The sequence below is a fragment of the Mesocricetus auratus genome, unplaced genomic scaffold (genome assembly GCF_017639785.1).
Source record: "Mesocricetus auratus isolate SY011 unplaced genomic scaffold, BCM_Maur_2.0 Super-Scaffold_100011, whole genome shotgun sequence".
Classification (NCBI taxonomy): domain Eukaryota; kingdom Metazoa; phylum Chordata; class Mammalia; order Rodentia; family Cricetidae; genus Mesocricetus; species Mesocricetus auratus.
In genome coordinates this window covers 16788842-16813034 of record NW_024429195.1, presented here as the reverse complement: position 1 = coordinate 16813034, position 24193 = coordinate 16788842, and positions in this window count along the sequence as shown.

Sequence of the window (24193 nt, the reverse complement as noted above, 5' to 3'; positions counted from 1 at the left end):
GCTGATTAACACCTTCAGCAAAGTGGCAGGCCACAAGATCAACTCAAATTAGTAGCCCTACTATATACAGATGATAAAAGGGCTGAGAATGAAATCAGAGAAACATCACCTTTTACAATTGCCACAAACAACATAAAATACCTTGGAGTAACACTAACCAATCAAGTGAAAAACCTGTATCGCAAGAAGTTTGAATCTAAAAAAAAAAGAAATTAAAGTAACTCTCAGAAAAGGGAAAGTTCTCCCATGCTCTTGGATAGTTAAGATCAATGTAGTAAAAATGGCAATCCTGCCAAAAGCAATCTACAGATTCAATGTACTCCCCATTAAAATACCAGCAAAATTCTTCACAGACCTTGAAAGAACAATAATCAATTTTGTATGGAAAAACAAAAGACCCAGGATAGTCAAAATAACCCTGTTCAACAAGACAACATCTGGAGGCATCACCATCCCTGACTTCAAACTCTATTATAGAGCTATAGTCCTGAAAACAGTTTCGTATTGGTACAAAAATAGACAAGTAGACCAATGGAATAGAATTGAAAACCGTGATATTAACCCACGTATGAACATCTGATCTTTGGAAAAGAAGCTAAAAATATACAATGGAAAAAAGAAAGCATCTTCAACAAATGGTGCTGGGATAACTGGAGGCTGGCATGTAGAAGAATGCGGATCGATCCATGTTTATCGCCATGCACAAAACTTAAGTCCAAATGGATCAAAGATCTCAACATAAATCCAGCCACACGGAACCTCTTAGAAGAGAAAGTGGGTGGTGCCCTTGAACGAATTGGTACAGGAGACAGCTTCCTGAACATAACACGAGTAGCACAGACAGTAAGATGAACAATTAATAAATAGGACTTCCTGAAACTGAGACGCTTCTGTAATGCAAAGGACACAGTCAGGAAGACAAAAAGGCAGCGCACAGAAAGGGAAAATATTCACTAACCCCAGAGGGCTGATCTCCAAGATTTACAAAGAACTCAAGAAACACGTCTCCAAAACACCGAAGGATCCAATTAAAAAGTGGTCTACAGATCTAAATAGAGAGTTTTCAATAGAGGAGTCTAAAATGGCTGAGAAACACTTGAGAAAGTGCTCAACATCTTTAGCCATCCGGGAAATGCAAATCAAAACAACTCTGAGATACCATCTTACTCCTGTCAGAATGGCTAAAATCAAAAACACCAATGACAATTTATGCTGGAGTGGATGTGGTGAAAGGGGAACACTCCTCAAATGCTGGTGGGAGTGCCAACTGGTTCAGCCACTTTGGAAATCAATTTGGAGATTCCTCATAAAAATGGGAATAAACCTATCCCAAGGCCCAGAAACTCCTGTCTTAAGCATATATCCAAAAGATGCCCATTCATACAACAAGGATGTCTGTTCCACTATATTCACAGCAGCATTATTTGTAATAGACAGAACTTGGAAGCAACCTAGATGCCCCTCAACCAAAGAATAGATAGAGAAAATGTGGTACATTTACACAATGGAGTACTATTCAGCAGGAAAAAAAACCAATGGAATCCTGAGATTTGCAGGCAAATGGATGACACTAGAAGAAACCATCCTGAGAGAGGTAACCCAGTCACAAAAAGAGGAACACCATATGTACTCTCTCATATATAGATTTTAGACATACATCTGGGGAGTGCCATCCTACTATCCCATGGCCATAGACTCTGGGAAACAGAACCTTCATTCAGTGGCTGACAGAAGACGAGGCAGTCTCCCATGGCTGAGCACTGAGCTGAACTCAAGAAATCCAGTGACAGGGAGGGAGGACTGATGACCAGTGGTATTAAGACTAGGTTGGTTTAAGCCCCAGAAATAGCTGACCTGACAAGGGTTAGCTCCTGAATCCTAGATTGATACCTGGGAATACTGCATGGGACTGTTTAAGACCCTTTGAATGTGGGTGTCAGTGAGGGGGCCTAGGTAAACTCTTGAGTCTTGGGTAGTAGATCATTATTTACCCCGGGTATACAAATGGACTTTGACTCCATCCAACAGTGAGAGATGCACTCTCACCCTGAAATCTTGGGGGAGGATTCAGGCCCTGTCCTTAATGAAGTGACAGACTATGGACACCCCTATGGAGGGCCTCACCCTCCCTGGGGTGGGAGGGCATGGGAGGAGAGGAGGGAAATGGAGAGGGACCTGGAATTGACATGTGAAGCAACCTTGTTTCTAATTTAAATCTAAATTAAAGGATGAAAGAGAGGAAGGGAAAGAAGGAGGAAGAAAGGAAGGAAGGAAGGAAAGAATGAATGGAAGGTAGGGAGAAATGATGGAAGACAGGGAGGCAGAAAGAAAGGGAAAGGGAAAAAGAAGTGTGGTAGTAAGGAGGGAGGAAGGACAAATTAAAAGTCACAAATTTTGTAAATTACATAGGAACTAACATCATAGTCATTTAAAAATAATGCAGTCGTATCTTAAGAAAAATAAATGTTCTAGCCAGATGTTGGTTGCACATGCCTATAATCCAAGCACAGGGGCGGGGGGTGGCAGGCCTGGTCTACAGAGCAAGTGCCAGGATAGGCTCCAAAGCTACGCAGAGAAACCCTGTCTCAAAAAACAAAAAAAATCTATCAAAATAAACCAAACATGTATAGACATCATCTCTAAAATTACCCAGTGATAAATCTTGTCACCAACCTAAGTCATGGTGTGCACTGAGATAGTAACAACACTCCAGAGTCTGGAGTTAGATATTCATAAAACATCTAGCTCAGATCACAATTAATAAAGCTGCCTCTAAAACCAAACACAATCAATAATAAAATCCAACCTAACATGCCAAGGTATAAAATACCAAGAAGATTAAACACTGGACAATGTAATGGGAATCATAGTTAATTTCTCAACTGTGTCTGTTAATGCATTAAAAATTACCTTAGTGGAACCACATCCACCAGTGTCACATTAAGGAAAGAAAACAATGGATTCCACTTGGATTAGCTGCATCAAGAGTGACACCAAGTTTTAAGCAGAGCCCTGACCCTCTGCCCTGGGTATCATTTGTCTGTCTGTAATTTCCAATTTCTATCTTGTCTACATTTTGGTATATCTCTATGTTTGGGGGACTGAAGTATGAGTGTCCCTAACTCTTTATTAAACATATAGAATGTATCATCTCACATTGGGAAGGAATGAGGAATACTTTACGTAAATCTTTAAAGGTGTTTTCCAAGTATATTAATCATTGAGGCAAACTGATAACACTGAACCAGATAACGAATAGTATTGTGAACATACCATCAACAAAAAATGAATATAGGCTATTTATAGTATTTGTGGTAAAGGATTGTTATATGAAGTCCATTTGACGTGTTTGCTGATTTTAAATAATCAGTTTGAATAGCACACATGGATACACACATATATAATACTCTGTGTCAGGAGCATGCAAGAAACTTGCAAACATAAGATTATACTGGTTTAGGCTACAAAAGTTGATCATATGAGAGATCCAAGGCAAAGAATATTGCTTGTTACATCATTCTCTTTAAGGCAGGTTAAACAGAGACAAGGCACACAGCACTTTATCAGTCTTAAGCCTTAAGTGACCAAGAGGTATAACATTAAGTTGTCATTGAGGGACATTCAAAAGCTGCACTCTCTAGAAATGTGAGATCTATTTTCATAAAACAGATTGCAGCATTCAGCCTCCCCTGAAAAGTCTTGTGTGTGAGTGGCAGATTGTGCAATGAAATATTTACCAGTTATATCCAGTTACATCTGTTCTGCCTCCACACTGTAGAGACTAAAACTTGAATGGGGACAGGATGCAGCCTTCATTTATAATACAATATACTTTCTTTAAGTGTAGAGGCTTCTCTGACTCAACGACTAAACAGTCAGATCTATATTGTCCAGGCTGAGGACATCTTAGTAAATATCACCTTGTACATGGCTACTGTCTCTGGGCATTACAGACCTACTACAGATTTTGAAATAGAGGCAGTGCTTTTGTAGTCTCCATGAAGTCAATCACTACAGAAAGTATGGCAGAAAATTGGGGTATCTTGAAATGGTTAACATATTCAATTAGCTTGGGTATAGACATGGTCTTTCCAAGAAGGTAAATAATTACCTCTCAGTGATGCTTATGTAAAGAAAGAACTTCAACTAATTCCTGTCAAGATTATGTTTTATTGTCAACTTGAAACAATTTAGAGTCCCCTTAGATGAGAGAACTTCAATAGCATATTCTCCAGATAAGATTGGCCTGTGTCCATGTCCGTAGATATCTTGCTTGATGACTGGTATGGGGAGTCCAGCGCAGTGTGGGTGGCACCCCCTTAAATTAGTCAGTTTGTGCTACATATGAAAAGTGATTGAACACAAACCATATATGAACTATTAATTAATATTTTTCCATTGTTTCTGCTTCTGTTCCTGCTTGAATGCCTGCCCAACTGTCTTCAGTGATGGACTTTGACCTGATGTCCCTTAAGTTGCTTTTGGTCAGTAATTTTGTCACATAAAGCAACCCATAACCATACTCCACAACTATTTTATTCATATTTCATCAACCTACACAAGCATTACATCTTTGTAATGGCAATTGTAATTATTATCATTATGTTCATCATCATTATAGCATCTTCTGATGCCATTGTATGTTCATGATTGTAAAATCAGAAGACAGATTGAAGTCAATATTACTATTTCTTCACTAAGCATACTTTTTGTACAATTATCCTATATATTTTAATATCAGCACATGCACATTAGAAACATGCATTGATCTCTCCTAGATATAACAATTTGTAAATTGTAACAAATAACATCTAAAGTCAGTTAGTTATTTCACAAGAAAGTTTCATCTACAAAATAAATAAGATTTTCCTATATGAAGAAGCTATATTTTATTTCAGGTAAATGATAAAATTTATATGATATAATTTGCTGTTGGACATTATGAGTGGTTTATGTATTATCTCTACAAATGATATCATAAAATATCTAGCAGACCATTCTTTCACTCATTCCTTTTTTGAGAACAGAAAATATGGTTGTTTTCAGGTCTTTTTCTTTTTTCCTTCCATAATGCTCCGATTTACTGGAATAATTCAGTTCATTATTCAAAGAGCAAAAAAAAAAAAAAAAAGAAAGAAAGAAAGAAAGAAGACAAAGAAAGGAAAGGAAAGAAGTAAACAACAACTTGCCTGTTATCTGAAAATTTTTAGAACATGTTAGGTGTCATTTGAAAACTCATATTTCTATCTAACAATAATTATCTGTGATTAAAATTTGCCATCTTTACCCATCAAGCATTTTTGCAAGAGTTACAAATTGATTTTGTACCTGTATCTAATATTTCTACTGAAAAATATGAATCCAGACTGTGTTTTAAAACATTTATCTGAGGCTTACAGTATAATCAGTTGTGAGAGCCAGATGTTTGTTCTTTTCAGGGAGAATATAACTGACAGTTAACTTGAAATCTTCTGCTTATCCTCAATTGTTTTCCAAATCCACAGTGATAATGAGGAACAGGGCAACAACACCAATTTCCTGCTCTGTGTAATATCACTTTTGGTGGAAGACACATAAACAATTTGAAACTTAAACAATTATAGATTTGCTGGCACAAACCTTCTGTATCTAGCCTTCACTTAAAAAGATCAATGGGAATCATAAGTGAGACTTTGTGCAGAACAAATCTGTGAACCATATCTTTAGGTCAAAATTAACATTATCCATTTCTATGCTGACAGCAGTAATTGGGGAAAAATATTCTAACCAACAGTCTTGAAATCATGTCATTTTCATCATCTTTGGAAGACACGTATAAGACAGGTGCATCCACTGAAAACAAGAAGCAAGAAATAATTTACCAGAATGATAGCTGCCTCTTACAGAAGCAGAAACTTGCTATGAGGGAGAACTAAGTTGAACTTAGAGGATTTTCTTTTAATCTTTATCCCAGTGGAGATGAAAGGGAAAAATTTCCCAGGGGTACCTTTAAAAATACAATTATCTTGACTGGGATTTTCTCTCCAATCATTCTGACATATGTTATTAACCATTTACATAAAATAGTATTTTACTTTTCCAAACGTCATTAAAAACAATGCATCTTAGTTTCAACAGGAAAACTATTTGAATCATATACTGATATACTTACCACTGATTATGAGCTAAAAATAATCATTAAAAATAATTATTAAAAATAATCTCTAATGTAATATAGTGCATCAAAATCCTCCTAATTACATTATTGAATGAATTAATTTATTTCATGAAATGTATCACAAAAACATAGTAGTGGCCAAACCACTTTGTAATTGGTAGCAGGGTATCTTAAACCACATAAATGTTGAATCTAAATTATTTTATTGGAGTCATGATCTAGGATATCCATTCAATCTTAAACCCAATGCTATAGTCTGTTTTAGGCAGAGAACATGACTTACGCATTGCTGGTAAACCAAATTTGGGTCAAGGAGCTATACCAATCAGTCCTCAGTGGTCTCTCGTCAAATACACCCAAGGAAATGTTGCACAACATTTTTTAACTGCTCATGTCTGGACAACCACAGTTTACACAGAAATCACAGCATCATGCCACTGAGGATCCAAAGTTTGATTTGAATTCTTCTAAATTTTTGTAACAATTTTTCTATTTTTCAATTCACAGTGTAACACAGTGTTGTTTGTTAGTAATGGAACAACTATATAAGATCATTATTCAAACTTCAAAATGAGGGGAAATAATTTTTATGTGTGTAATTTAAAGAACTATGATATTTACAAACACTTGATCAACATTAATGATAAAAATGTGCAGAAAATCTGTAAAATAAAGAACCTAGAATACTTTTTGGTTCTTCGAGACAGAGTTTCTCTTTGTAGCTTGGGAACCTGTCCTGGCACTTGCTCTGTAGAACAGGCTGACTTCAAACTCACAGATATCTGCCTGCCTCTGACTCCTGAGTGCTGGGATTAAAGGCTTGTGCCATGCCTGCCCAGTGCACCACCAATGCCTAGCCCTAGAACATGTTTTCATGGATGTCTTTAGGGAAATTATACAAATGTGCATGCACAAATAATTAGACTTTAAAAAAGCTAAACAACTAAGAAAAGAAAAACTTCAAAATGTAATATACGGAAGATGTTCTTCTAAACGAGTTAGTTACAAGCTAAAATGATTCCAGTACATAAAAAAATGACTATTTACATATGACAATGTTTTAGGTTTTAATAGCACACAAAGAGATTTAATTATTATTCCTAATTTTTGATTACATCAAAAATGATGTTTTATGTCATTTTCATGATTTTGATTCAAACTACATTTTAAAATAAATACTATAAGAAATATTTGCTTTTTAATATTAAAATTTTCTGTCAAGCCATTTACCTTCCATAAAGGCAAAGTTTAACAAAATTAATTCATACTAACTTTTGAACATAGCGTCATTCCATTGCTACAAAATTATGTCGTAGATTGGTACAAAGTAATTAGAATAACAAAAGTCCCATTACCAGCTAGATATGCTGTATCCACACATATAAATCTAGGACACATAATCATAGAATGTGTAAATATGGTTATTCGTCATAAATCTTTTGATAATCTTACAACACAAAATTATTTAGATAACTCAGAAGTGTAAGGTGTATTTAAAACATAACTGGAGACTTAATGAGAATGTAAAAACTAGATTTTATTTTGAAATGTAGTTTTGTACTTACAGAAGAATCTAACGGTGGCATTAGTTAACTATGTACATTGCTACAACAGAGCCCTACTATGATGGGAGAGATTTCTGTAGGTCACTGACTGGAGACGGAGTAGATTTGTTTAGGGTCTCACTCTGGAATCTCTGGGTATCAGGGTTTGTTTGGTGGGTGACTTTGGAGTTGTCCTAATTCTCTTGATTCAGAACAGATAATTAGATAAAAGAGTGTTGATAGTATCAGGGGGCACATTATTTTTTCAAAAGATACTGAAGCAGGTAAGAATAGGGGTAATGCTTAAAAGCTCCAAGGGCAAGATTTATACAAAATTTGCAGTTTTATATCACATTGTGAATTCTTTGGGGGTCATTTCATTATGTGGGCTTTTTAATGCATGCTCTGCCCCTTCATACAATTTCATAAATTGCATGCCTCATTAACATCTCCACCTGAAGATTAAGCCAAAAGAGAACTCATATCAAAGGGGTAACATTCATGCTATGGCCCTGCTGCATAACAAACAGTTCTGAAGGGAGGTAATCCCATCCTAGAGGATATGATCCATTGCTAAAGGACCACATTTGGGAGGGTGTGCTCCCATAACCTAGCTATGTTCTTCTAGCCCCTTCTTTGCTAATGCTGCCAACACATATAGGGTGTGATGGTTGACTTTAGTTGTCTGCTTGACATAACCTAGACTTACCTTGGAGGAGAATCTAATGAAGGATTGTCTACATTAGGCTGGGTGTCAGAATGTCTGCAAGAGTCTGTTTTAATTATGCTAGTGGATGTGGGAAGATCCAGCCCACTGTGGGATGCATCATCCTCTATGAAGGGAGTTTTGGAACTGAAGATGGATGGAAAAAGAAGCCAAGCACAAGCAAGCAAGTAGGAATGCATGCATTTATTTCCCTCGGCACCTCTCTGTGGATATGACATGAGCAGTCATTTCTAGTCTTTCTACCTTGACATCTCTGCAATAATGGGCAGTAACCTGAAACTGTGAGTCAAAAATAAACCTTCTTCCCTCTTCAAAAAAGCATAACTGGAGAAATCAGTATACAATCAATTCTCAGAATAGTTTTGCCGATGTTATAGAAGGTCTGATATATTAATAAAGTTCCATTTTTATAATTTTGTGTTTTTAAAATAAGACTTTTGTTAATTGTCTATAATTTGAAAGATATATTTTATCACATCTAACCCCTTCATTTTCTGCCTGATCTCCTCCCACCTCCTCCTTACCCACGCAAATTCATGTTCTCTTCCCCCTCTCCTTCTTTTCTCCTCTCTCACCTTCCCCCTTGTTCTTCTCCTCTCTCTACCAATTAGGTACTCCTTCTGCTTTCTAATTATTCTTGGATGTGGAACCATCCTCTGGAGCTTAGTCAATCCATCTATAGTCACACATTCAACAAAACAGACTATCCTTCCCTTAGTATCTGATACTTGGTAATAGCTTCACAGCTAGGAGTTCAACTTTGTGCAAATGGTACCCAAGAAATGACAGGATTTTTGTTTGGGTTGAGATTATTCAGCTATATTCTGTGCTGTCACAATTGCTGTGAGTTCTTATGAGCAGCTGCCTTTCTGTGTCAAGAAAACCAATAAATATTATTTCATTGAATTTATCCATGATTTCTGCTTCTTCGACTTTATCAGCTCTTCTTGTAAAAGCTATCCCTGAGCATTGGAGGAAGATTTGAGACACAGATTTCTATATAATTCTGATAATTTCAGAGTTTTAATAGGGCCGTTGTTACCAATTATAAATTTGTGCCGTAATTATAAACAGAGAGTTGAGAGATGTATTAATTTGGGGGTATAAACAATGTTTCATTCATAAGGAGACAATTTAACAATTATTATCTAGCAAAATCATAGCTGCAGGTTCTCCCCTATGGCCTATGACCTCCAAAACTATATGTTCTTAAAAACAATATTGCTGCCAGGTATGAGTTTCACCTTGAGGAAGTGGCCTTGAATCCAGTAATAAAATGTTGATACTTCCACAACATTGTTGACAATATTGCCTTAATAGGTATGTCTTGTCGAGTGGCTTATTATTTATCTCTCAAAATTCATTGTTTTATAAGACTGATTATCTTCCTTTTCTGGTAGTAGTCATATCACCATAAATCCCTATAAAGGATATCCAACAAAAATGAGAGTTCTTTGTCAGTATCAACATTGTTTCTCTATTCTGTGACTCAAGTACACAGTCCTATTGTCAAATTTCTGATGATATCCAAAAACATTGGCAACAGTTTATAACCTGTTGGTCTACTGTGTCTCAAAGGCCAATAACTCTAAAAGAGGCACTCCGTGCAAGGTCCTAGACTTTTCATTTGTTAGCCTGAAATGTCTTGGTGGCTATATTACTCCATCATCAAACTATTCTTATCTCTGCATATGTTCATGCTTTAGGAGTCTTCTACAATAGCAGGCTTCTTCTTCCTCCTTTCTTTCTTTCTTTCTTTCTTTCTTTCTTTCTTTCTTTCTTTCTTTCTTTCTTCCTTCCTTCCTTCCTTCCTTCCTTCTTTCTTTCTTTTTTCTTTTGTGTTTTTCAAGACAGGGTTTCTCTGTCTAACTCGCTCTGTAGACCAGACTAACGTTGAACTCAGAGGTCCACTTACCTTTGCCTGCAGAGTTCAGCAATTAGAGCCATATTATACCACTGTCTGGTTTAGGTTTCTATATGATTGTTTTGAGAAGTTTTATTGTCATATATTACTATTCTGCTTACATTAAAAGTCACATGACATTTCATATTATATATGATCTGAATGAATGGAAGAAATGTAAGTTTATAGAAACAGAGAGCTTGAGAGTACAGTATCTTCTCACTTATCTGGAAGTTAGATAAAATTAACCAATTGTGAAATACATGCTACATTCCATGCATTCATATTCTATATAACAACTGAGTCCTTCTGTGAAAAAAGTTACCATATTGGTGCTGACAGCAATTAATTTCTTTATCCAGTATTTAAGTACTTCAAAAATGCAATAGTATTCTTAAGTAGTTTTCAAGGAAGCTAACTAATACTTACCTACATGTATAATTCTAAAATATGCTAAATAAAAATAAATATAATACATTAATATTAAACACTGAAATTTGAAAACATCAAGGTGAAAAGAAGTCTTTGTCTTACTTTTTTCTTTAATTTAATTGAGAATATATACAGTTATTTTCAGTATGCTTAATCTATAATACCTGTAGCTAATCACTCTAATTACGAAGACAATCTACTACATTTTCACCCTGATTATAGCTATGTAACCAAGATAAATTAAGAAAAAAAACATTCTGATCAATCCCCACTGTATTTGATTTGCCTTGTCTAATCAGTTTTCCCAATTGCAGTTTTGAAACAGAAAGTCATAGATTTATAATACAGTAAGTTATTTTGATCTGACTTGTATATTTAGTTAGTTCTATGTGCAATAAATGCTGTCATGTATTCTCTACTGAAAGTTCTTCTTCGTCAAACTGTGTGTGTTCTTTGTCTGTGTCCTCCCATACCTCCCCTGGTAACTCTCTCCCTTTCATTTTTATCCTCTTGTCCTCCATCAAGCCACTCTGGGAGCATGTAACACATATGCCCTCATAGAGTTCAGTATAGTAACTCTGCATATCCAAGTACATTTCAAATATACAGTGGTATTCTCATATATAGCAATTATATCACTGTCTAAGACCAGAAATAACCTTGATATTGATGTGTTTCCAGACATTATGTACAAAGAATAGACATGGATTCTTCTATGTTTCCAATGAAAATTATGTGCTTCTATTTGTCTCTTGGATTCCAGTGGGATTCTTATTTAATTTTATTTGAGAACACTTTGTTAGAGAGTTTAAAAGTAATTTGCATTTTTGTCTTGCAATGCTGTGATAAAATTTATTTTAAATTTGTTAATCTGGTTACGGATTTCTAGACGAGACAGAATAATGACAAATCTGCCTTTTTTCTTTTATGGCATAGAGGCAAGCTTATACTTTCTCAGGGAGATGCTCCAACCATCTGAATGTAGGTTATGAAAGAGAGAAAGGTTGCTTCTTTATCTCTTTAGATAGCTAAGCTTTTTTCAAACTGATGGATTCCCTTCAGATATGTGATTCCGAGAAGTCTAATTTAATGCTGGAGTCTCATTTCCAATTTTCCGTTTTGAAGAGACCCAGGCCTTATCTATTCTCTGTCTTTCTCTGGCTGCATCAATCCCAAATTAAATCCAACTCAACAGTCTGCAATCCATTTCCTCTGTATGGATGACTCATCTGGTTTTCATGCTTCGCACTTCTAAGTATAAACATATATAATAGAAAGTTTACATTAACAGCGATAATTTTCCATTTTTATGCCGACTTGTATCACATTATGCACTCTATTGTGTCTTAATACATTTCTTGTACAATATATAGCTCTCATCATTCAAAATGAAAGCACTAACCAGAAAACAACAAATTTAGGCATAATATCAGTGCTCTTTGTAAAGCATTTTCTAGAATGTCTGATGAATGCTATATACTCAATTTCTATACTTTCTTAAACACATAGTAACACAAAATTTAATATGATTCAGCAAATCTTCTAATTAATACCACATTGTGAGAAACTCTGGCCATTTTATATATTCTAAATAACATTTTAGTACAGCAACATGAAACCAAATTAAAACCACTAATTCTTGATTGTTCAAAGTAATACACACTTTAGAATAGATTTATTGAGAGCACAAAGCTGAAAATAGAGAAAGAACATTCATAGTACATGTTCCATTAACCAGTTCACTCAGACACTATAAACATAATGTATCAGATAAATTCACTTTCTTTTCTCACTAGAAAGTTGCTTAAAATGTATCATTATTTAATTTCCATAATTTGTAGTATAGAAGCATCAGATTCATTGTGAGAAAGTATGTGAGATATAGGGATATTATTTACATAAATTTATCAGCGATAGATTTGTTCAACCTGGTAGGAAAACAACACCCAAAGACTTACAATAATCTAAACTATCCAGTAAATTAACAGAAATATACATTAAAATATAAGTATGAAAGTAAAGGAAGTAGAAAGTACTCTGATCTTTTTTCTGTATATCAAAATTAATCCACGTTTATGAAACTTATGGCTAACTAGTATCCTGTGATATGAAAAGTTATCTAGAAACTGAATTTTCAAAAATTATCTTAAGGAAGATGTTGTATGTTTTCCAGAGAAAATAAATATTATTGAGACGTTTTTCAATTTCCCACGTTTTTAAAATCATCAATATAGGCATACACATTTATGTAAATAAATTTATAATATTTTAATAAAATACATGTATAAATGTATATGTCATATATTTGATATACATTTATATAGGATTTATATTTCTATTAGAGATATCTTATTCATCAGCATAATAGATTATCTTCCCATATGTTAAGCAATATAAAATAAATTATTTTACAACTGACCTATAATTTAAATATCATACATTCAAATGGTATAATAACTCCTGCAGCAGTTGAATTGATGCCTTTTATTTTGAACAGCTTATGAGTTTTTGAAAAATACAGGTGCTTGGTAAAGCAGTATGTAAAAGAAAGCATTATATAACAGTGTTTATTTTCTGAAGGATAATTTCTCCTCAGAAATATATGACTTTTTCTACTCTGCTTCACGTTTATCCTCATAGACTTTCATTTTTGTTTCAATGAGTATTACTTTGAAATCACTTTCATTACTAGCTTTCACAACATATTCTCTATTGTGGTTTCTGAAATATAAGACACTTAACATCAATGTCTACATTTGGAAATGTGTACTCCTCGTTGTCCACTGGTTAATGTTTGCTTTTCCTACCTGCTTCCTTGGAGCCATGAGAAAAAAATGAGCTATCCCACTTTGGGAATTACCCAGCTGTAAGATACATAAACATCAATCTCTCTCTCTCAATCTCTCTCTCTCTGTCTCTCTCTCTGTCTCTCTCTCTGTCTCTCTCTCTGTCTCTCTGTCTCTGTCTCTGTCTCTGTCTCTGTCTCTGTCTCTGTCTCTGTCTCTCTCTCTCTCTCTCTCTCTCTCTCTCTCTCTCTCTCTCTCTCTCCTCAGTCCCAAACTTTCATGTCTCCAAAACACTCTTGTCTGAAACAGAAAGTGCCTCCTCTATCAGTTGTATTTTCTTACACATGACCTAATTTTCTACCATGAATTTTTACAGGAAGTTTAAAGCTAAGCTTCCCTCTTCAGATATTCTATTAATGTTTCAATAGACATTGTAAATTTAGCCTGGTTGATGACAACCCAGGTTTATCTTAAATTTCTTCAAATCATAGTTAAAATAATTTATTGCAAATCAATTTTAACATTTTTCTGTAAGTTTTCACAGTTCTTTGAATAGAAAAGTTATACATTCTGATCTGCAGGAGTGGGAACAAGGGAGATTCTTTTATATTTTTCATATATAAACCATATCAGTCAATCCCAAGGAGAATTTGTTGGAATACAAACTGTTAGAACACTTTTAAATTTGATGACATAGAGGCATCTGGAGCATCCTAAAGATTTCAGCTAATACTCAGGCCTTAGCTCTAGTCACAATACCACAGAATGGGAACCACAGAAGAAGACAGATGGAACTATTACAAAAGTGATTCTCTGAGATAAATAGCAAATGCTACTTAGTCACACATTATGTGACCATGTGCTATCATAAGCACATCTTTCCATACATAATTCATTGGAAAAAATTATGGATTACAGTAACTAAAGACTATTTCTATACATTTATGTATTCCTTCTTCTAAAAAATCACAATTGCATTAACACATATGGTAATACTTCCATACTTATAATAGCAAATATCACACACACACACACACACACACACACACCTACTGAAGGACTTTTCAAAACAAAGATCATATGTGAATACTGAATAAACACACACACATATATATCTGAAGGCTAATTATCTACGGGTAAGCTTCATTACCAGGCAGAAAAAACAAGGACCCTTCATTCACACTGAAACAATGGGGTTATCTATGTCATCCATTTGACAAAGATTTTATTATAACCTTTTAAGTAGAGCTAATCAAAATTTAAGAAAATTGTAACTAAAATCTGCTAAAGTAGGAAAACCATTTAGCACACAGAAAGTTTGCGATGATAGAAAATTGAGCATCAAGAACTCAATTTGTTAAGTGCAATGAAAAAGAGCATATATGAAAATACATGGTCAGAGGAGATAGAATAGAAATAATGGGTGCTGGTGATATGTATAAGATAAACTAAAAAGAAGCAATGTGCACGTTGCATGATTTTTTAAAGGGGGAGAAAACATAAATTTGTAAGAAACTTAAAGAAATATAGGAAAAAAGCACTAAATCAATAGAAAGATTAAGATACTTAGGTGTAATAAACTCAGAATCTTCCAGTGAATATCAATCTGAAAGACATAATCAAACTTTTAAAATCAGAGAGAAGATTCAGAAAGCACTAAGGTAAAAGAAGAAAATGGCATATGGACCAGTTCCAATGGAACTCTTGCCTTTTGTTCTGAGAATAGGGAGAAGTAACAAATAACCTTGGCTGCTCCTTTGCTTCTGTCTTTCAGAATTCACCTTAGTATCTGACTTCAAGTCAGATCAAACCCATCAGGATCATGCTTCATAAAAACATACTTACACATACAAGCATATACATAAAATATTCACATACACACATGCACATTCTCATATGCATACATTTATCCACATGTACATACATGCACACACATACTCACATATGGACATATACACAAACACACTCTAATGCAGAACAGTACTCAATTCTACAAGTCCTCTTCATAAAAAAAGGTAAATGTTTACTTAAAAGAATCAAAAAGTGAGGACACTTAACAGTGCTGTTTCTACCAAATGAAAAATGAGTAAGAAAGTTCACCACACAAAAATTAAAAATACAGTCATAAGTGCCATGAAAGATATTAAAGCATAAAACCCCAGGGTAAATATAAGTCCACAAATTCAAAATATTCTAATATTACAGTATTTATGTTCAAACTCACAATGTTGATGTAATACTGAGCTGGCTAAATTTTATGTCAAATTGACCCAAGCTAGAGTTATCTGAGAAGTGGAAACAGAAATTGAGAAATGCATCCACAAGATAAGGCTGTAGGCAAGCCTGTATGGCATATTCATTATTAGTGACTGAAATCAAAGGTCCCAGCATATTGTAGGGAAGGTCACCTGTGGACTGGTCATCCTGAGTTCTATAAAAGAGCAGTCTGAGCAAGCCATGACAAGCAAGCAGTTAGTAGCACCCCTCCATGTCCTCAGCATCAGGTACTGCCTGAAGAGACATTCTGAGTTTGAGATCTTTTCTGAACTTCCCTCCATGTAATAGGATTCTGTATATACAAGCCAAACAAACCCTCTTTTCTCCAACTTACTTTCGGTTGTGGTATTTCTTCACAGCATTGGAATCTATTAAATCACAAAACCGTTAAAATATTAAATCAAAACTAATATAAGGCTTAGAGTGTTTTACATATATTTAAGATATAAAGATATAACTTATATAGGAACATACAGAATACAGTGAAAAGAATAAATAAAATGTATAATTTGTGAGAGAAGGTTTGATTAGGACAAAAATAATACAAATCTTGTTTTAAAGTTCCAGAATGAAACCAAATGTGTTGTGCTTGTCATGTAAAATGTTTATGAAAAGCAAAATAAGCTTAATGGTTAGTCCAGCTTTAACAGTTCCGTGAATTAATAAAAGAGTAGATAATTTTTAATGTTTAATATACAGATATTCAATGTCAAAACTCAATAATCTTTCTGGAAGTGTAATTATGTACACAAAATATGTGTTTTAATTTGCAATAAGTTTGTCAATTGGTTTAATATTTAAGAAGTGATAAAAGTGCTTTACCTTTAATTTAATTATCTGCTGTCACCACTAAACTCCTCAATACCACCCATCAGGTAGTTCAATATGCTTTCACTTCCTAAAGTCATTCTACTTACTTGGTAAAACTCCAAAGTTGAGTCACTTAAATATATTTTTTCACATGTTCCAATGAGTAAGCTCTTGCTTATTTCAACTTTCTGCTGTAGGTTTTATTTTTAGCTATTAGAGATTTTGTCCTTTTCTTCTTTGGGAAATTAACTCTTTGTTTCTTCATTAGCATATTGGAAAAGGGCTTAAGTAATTGCATTTTGATTTTGTAGAATTATCAGGACATGCACAGCTTCTACTTAAAATCCTTCAGTAGTCTATTAAAGATTCCCCCCAAACACTTGACTGTGTTTAAGTAAATGTAAGTAATTTGTGGATTTTCTTAGGTAGGACAACAATGGTATAATAAACATTAATTTGAGCACTAACAAGCTTCAGTATGATGTTTGGTAATACAAAGAATGACTTTGAGAAAAAGTAACACTACTAAGTAAAAATTTGAAAAACGAAGTATCAGTACCTACTACCATTCAGTACCTATGACCATTCAGAGTGGCAACATATTCTCTATTCTGGTTCTACTAAGATTGACAGACTTGGATTTTGCTAGGAAAAATGTGCCTTTTATGTCAAATAACCTACATTGACAATTTTACCATATTTCTCAAGTATTTCATTAATGCTATTATTATATTTACTATATTCTAAGGTATCCCATATCTTGAGTATTTATTTAATTGAACAGTATGTAGAGAAGTAACTTTTCATCTATAACTAATCAATGAACCAGTGAAGTACCGTTAAGAGAAGATTTTGAGAGGAGGATTATATCCACACATTTATTCCCATTAATACTACAACTAAAATGCTTTGGAAGCCTTAATGTGTTTGAGAATACATGGTCAGTTCATTATCCTCTTATCTTTTTCCTTAATTTATTCTTCTGTCATACAATAAATACTATACCAAGCCAGTCCTCCCTTCTCTCCAACCATTCCCCACCCCACTTCCTCTCTCCTCCAGATACACTGTTACTCTGTTTACCTTCAAAAAGGAACAGCCCTCCCAGGAATATAAACCAAAAATGGCATAACAAGTACAATAAGACTTCCCACAAGTCCTCATGTCAAGGCTGGAATGGCAACCCACAAGGAGGTAAACAGTCCCACTAACAGGCAAAAGAGTCTGAGACACCCACACCACAGTTGTTAGGAGTGCCACAAAATCTCACAACTAAACAACCACAGAACATATGCAGGGGACGTAGATCAGACAAATATAGGCTCTTTGACTGTTGCTTCAGTCTGTGTGAGCCCCCATGAGTCCTACTAAGTTGACTCCATGGGCTGTGTCCTGAAGTCTTTGATTTCTGTGACTGGTACAATCCTTTCTCTCTGTCTTGGTCTGGGTTTCCCTAGCTATGACTTATACTTGGCTATGGATCTCTGTATCTGCTTCCATCATTGGCTGGAGAAAGTCTTTCTAATGGCTCTTGGGCTAGGCACAAATCTACAAATATGGCACAGTATCATTAAAATTATTACATTGACTTATTTATTTAATTATTTATTCATTTTTGTCAGTCATATTTGGTTCTACCATAGGTCTCTGAGTCATCCAGCTTAAGGTTCCTGGCTTTCCAGGCAGAGTCGAGCATTGACTCCCTCTCCCAGTATGTGCCTCTAGTTAGATCAGTCGTTTATTGGCCATTCCCACAATCTCTAAGTCACCATTACCTCAGTACATCTTGTAGGCAAGACAGGATGTGGCCCATCAGTTTGGTGGCTATGTTGCATGGTCCAGAATCAGCATGGGGAGACTTGCCTGGTTAGAGAAGATGAGTAGTTTAGGCTCCATATCCTTTATTATTAAGATTCCTCACTAGAGTCTCCCTCAGAGAGTTCAGGAAGTTTCCACTACACTAAATATCCACACCCCCTAAATGACCACCCAATCCAGGCATCTCTTCTCATACACTTTCCATCTCCCACCCCTATTGATCTCTCTGGACCCATCTTCACTGTCCCCCAGAACACCCACAAAATCCTTTCTATCAATGCTTCCCAAGTAGATCCATAAGGTTTTAGTTACTGTAGTTCCATAGTACTGCTTGAAATCAGTGGAGGTAATACTTCTGGAAGTTCTTTTATTGTTCAGGATAGTTGTAGATATCCTGGGATTTTTGTTTGCTTGCCATTTTTGTTTTATTTTTTTCCAATGTGAAATTGCATATTGTCTTTCAAACTGTCCTAAGAATTATGTTGGAATTGTTATGGGGATTGTGTTGAATATATAGATTGCTCTTGATAGGATGCCCCTTTTTACTATGTTAATTCAACCAACCATGAGCATGGGAGATCTTCCCATCTCTGATATATTATTTAATTTTTTATAAGACTTGAAGATTTTGTCACACAAGTTTTTAATTTATTTGTTTAGGGTTATAACAAGATATTTTGTATGGTTGTGGCTAGTTTGAAGGGTATTTTTTGACTTATTACTTTCTCAACCCATTTATCATAGAATATAGCAGGGTGACTGATTTTTTTTAGTTAATGTTATATTTAGCCACTTTTCTGAAAGTGGTAGAAATTTTGGGGTTGGTTATGTATACCATAACAACATATGCAATCACTAATACTTTGTTTTCTCCTTTTCCAAATTATATCCCCTTAATCGGACAAAGAATCTAAAATTATACAATGGAAAAAAGAAAGCATCTTCAACAAATGGTCCTGGCATAACTGGATACTGACATGTAGAAAACTGCAAATATATCCATATCTGTCACCATGTACAAAACTTAAGTCCAAAAGGATTAAAGTCCTTAACAAAAATCCAGCTACACTGAACCTCTTAGAAGAGAAAGGGGGGAAGTACCCTCGAACAAATTCGTACAGGAGACAACTTCCTGAACATAACATTAGTAGCAGAGACACTGAGATTGACAATTAATAAATGGGACCTCCTGAAACTGAGAAGGTTATGTAAATCAAAGGACACAATCAACAAGAAAAAAAGGCAGCCTCCATAAGATTTTTGTTACATATGAAACTCAACAGCCGCACTTATGTGATACTGATTGCTTTGCAAATACGACGGGGTTCCCAACAAAATCAGGGTTTATTCAGCTATATTAAAGTGTTGTTGCTTCAACTTGATGAAATAAGATGCTTTCCTTTATCCTTTTCTTATGAATGTGTATTAAACAAATGAAAAGACCAGCAGTACAACTGTTGCTGTGGTAAGCAGAAGTGATTAAGGTCATTTATAGAGGGTAATTAAGCATAATCCTTGTACAGCAGAAGATATGATATATCAAATCAGTAATTCCAGGAAAAATACACAGAGGCAATATGACTTCTTTGAATTTCTAGATGTCTGGGTCTACATAGTAAGAACTTCTCTCAAAACACTATAGCAATAACAATGATTTTTATTATATATTATATCCATATATTATACCTGTGAACAGATTAATTCACTGAGCTCTTGAAAACTATAAGTCACTAAGGGAACTGAAAGAATTTGCCAATAGAATCACTAGTAACTTTAGCCAAAATAGTTATGTATAATCATTAATGAATTCATGATTGATTGATCACTGTGTTTACTTTACCCACAGAAGCTAATTTCAGAATAAATCAATGTATCTTGTGTTTGTAGAATGAGCTGGTCATTTGATGGTATTTAAATACAATGAATAAAAATGTAAAAATGTTTATCTTAATTAAAGTTTAGTGTTACTTAATATTCATCTCATAAAAATTAAACATGCTAATAATTTAATGTAATTTTAAATGTCAAGTGATTCTTAAAGATACTTTATTAAATTTTACAATTTTTTACTTAGTTTGAGTAATTCCACAACTCTTACTTAGGTATTTCTTATAATTTTATAATAATTTCGAAACCAAACATGGTGCAGAAACATTCATTCTACAATATACTTAGAGGTAAGAAGAGGATACATCTTTCTCCTACAACCAGAGCTTCTCTTCAACTATTGATCCAAGTCTAGTTTTTTATGTAAATTCCTAGTATTAGTAAATTACGGAAAATTTGGTTTTCATTATAAAGGAAGACAGGCATGGTAGGTTATTCCTGTGACTCAGCATTCAAGAGCATTATGCATCATGAGTTAGAGAACTCCTTGTTACATATAGAGGTATAATAATTAAAGAGGTATAATAAAAATAGAAAATGTAAGCAAACCCATCAAAGAAAAACATCACATTTATGTGATTGATTTGAGAGCTACTGATGTTTCAGACTGACTATCTCCTAAAGATTTAAAATCCAATGTTTATCTGATTTGGTTTTGGAATTTTCTTGAGGTAACCAATCAGAAACAATTTAAGTTCTTTCAGTGGAGCTAAATAGATGTGGTCTTGCAGATAAAACTTAGATATTGTCTTTCAAATGTTAATATCACAAGATAATTAACATCAATGCTGAATTAGGCAATGGATAAATATATGTTTATATTTTTATACTATATCCTCCATTTTCTGCTTACTTCCTTACATTTCCACCTTCACCTTTTGACACACATTAAGTCATTGTTAGAATCAGAGTATATACAGACCATTCACTAGACTCTGCTAATAGAAACTATGAGTTCCACAAGGTGCCATTGTCCAATTTTATAGCAAAAAATGCTGATTTTTTAATTCTAAAAATGTGATTATCTCAAATTGACTTTAAGTTTTTTGCTAATACTCTAACATTAAACAATGATTACAGCTAATTCTAAGACAGACATACACAGAATATTAAATTTGCAATATGTGTTTCTGCTCTACATATTTTAATTAAAACAATAATTCCAATATGATTTAGTAAAGAACATAATTCTTATGTCATAACCATCTTAAATAGTCAATACTCACCTATGCACTGATGAATCTTCAGTTTACTGTTTACACAAAGGTAATTGTACTTGGGATTCTTTTCAAAAAAGTAAAAGCTTCACTAGTCTCTGGGTGACTTGTGTTTGATTAGTGGGTAATTTTTAAACTGAGGTAAAAAGCATTCTAGCATATGAATTATCTCACTTGGGAATTCATTGAAATCATACCTGCACATTTTATCTTACAGAAACAGAACACACACACAATCACAACAAAATATAATGCTGAAATATGAGTTTCCTTTCTTCATCCAACACTCAACAATGATAATTAAAATAAGCGACAGACAAAATTTTGGACCAAACAAGTGTATGGGTGAAGGACAATCAAAACAAAAGTTTTTTTAAGCCAGATTGGAAGGACCTGTTAATTAATATTTTGAGTGCTAAGGTTTTCAGTATAATTTTAATCCTTTATTTGAATGTGTTAAAATCAATAATGAGAAAATATTTTGGTTTACTGGAGCAAACTTTATTCTATAGGCAGTTCTTTTCTTCCTTATATATGTATATTTCACATAATCATGAGTATGTGAACAAGTCTCTCAAAGTTCCTATTACCCCCAAAACAGACTAAATAAACAATATTTCTCCAAGGAAAGTAATTTTAAATTTAACATCCAAATAATTAAATCAAAATTATCTTAAGTCAATTTTTTTTAATTAATGTGTCATCTGAAATGGGTTTTTTGGTTGAAAATGATAAACTCTTCCTTACCAATGTTGACGACATTAAAGCTAATTTTAGTCATGCTTTAAAATAATATATGTAATCTGTCTTCAAAACTCCTATAACATTAAAATCATTAATTAATATTGACAAGACACAATCCAAATTATTATGAACTAATTGCTTTCAGTTTTTGATGCTATAACTTACACATTATTATGAAATATTTTTAAGGATTCAAATACTTGGACATAATCATTCTCATTGAAAAAATAGGCAACTGTTTTGAGGTGGCCTGCCTTAGAGAATGTATGAAGATACTAAACTATATTTTCTAAAGCACTTTCTAACCAAAACTGTGTACTTCTAAAAATGCTGTGGTAAGAATGCTGTTCACTGCTAGGCAGTGTGCCCATTAAAGAGTCAGATTTAGCTATTGTAAATCTGCATACAGTAATTTTGTGTTGTAAAATAGAAAAATTCAGACCAAAAATCCTATCATGTAACTACTAAATAAAATTTAAGTAATGAAATAGTGAAAGGCAACTTAAGTTTCATTTAATTATGGCAATATAGTTTAATTCATTTTTCATCTATAGTCACAATAATTTTTAAAAGTTTCCATTTTCCTACATATCTGTGGAAATAATAGCAAATTATAGGTTTGACACAAAAATAATTTCAAGCAATATATAAGAGAACATTCTTGCCTACTTGATCAGGTTTATCTTTGATTAAAAAGTAATTGTTTTCTGCTCTTGATGAGACAAAGTTAAATTTTCTATACCTAGAAAACAATTGCAAAGCCTAAATGAGACATTTATATCACCCCCTCTAAGGATAAATGAAAACCATGGAATTAGCAGAAGAAAAATAGATCCAAAAGAAGTGCTGTGATCTGGATATGGTATAGCCTTTATGATCATGAACCCATCACTACTGGCAGTTGTGTTTATATGCACTAGGCCTTCCCAAGACTGGACCTGTTAATATGAGTCATGGAGGGTCTAGAAAGATCTTAGAATTCCCTGCTGAATTATTGTTTACTGAAAGACTCCAGGGGGCAATCATCATCTGCAGTTGGGTAGTCGCATATTATCCCCAACATGCTATAAAGAACATTTTCAAATCCATGTTAATGCTACAAATCAGTTAACCACAAAACAAAGCAAGAGATATGCATTTGGGAAAGGGACTTCAGGGTTGGAGTGGTATCTCAGCCTTCAAAGCCTAGACTCACAGCCAGTGTGGTGTGTGTATGTGTGTGTGTTTGTATGAGAGTGTATATGAGAGTTTGGAAACAGAACTTTAGGTAGGACAGGTGAATGACAGAGTGTGGGAAGGATAACAGAATGATTTCAGATAGAGTATTGCATGAAATCTTCTAGGAACAATTTTTATTAAAAATTCTAAATGAGGAAGAATGAGTATGCAGGCATATTACTTCATTCAATAATTTCTGAGAGAAGAAATTAACTATGCAACCAGTCAATTTCTGTAATTAATTTCCTCTCCATGGAATATTTGTGTAACCTCAATAGACTGTGATAAATAAAAACTCTATTTGTTTCTCCAAAGATCATAGATAACCAAAATCTTCTGTTCTCTTTGTTTGCTGACATTCAGCTGTTTGTCAGTTTTCATAGCCATAGAGATGTTTTTATTTGTCCTCTTTCTATTATTGAAACAGTGGTTTAAAATGAAGTCTACAACTTTATGGATTTATACCTGGGTATCCATTTCAATTCCATTGACCAATGAGTTTGTTTTCATGCCAATTCCATATTGTTTTAGTGACAAAAGCCCTGTAGTACAGCTTGAAATCAGGAATGGGGAGACCTTATTTATTGTTATTTTCATTATTACTTATCATCATTATTATTATCATTATTACTATTCAGAATTGTTTCAGCTATTCTGTGTTTCTTAATATGAA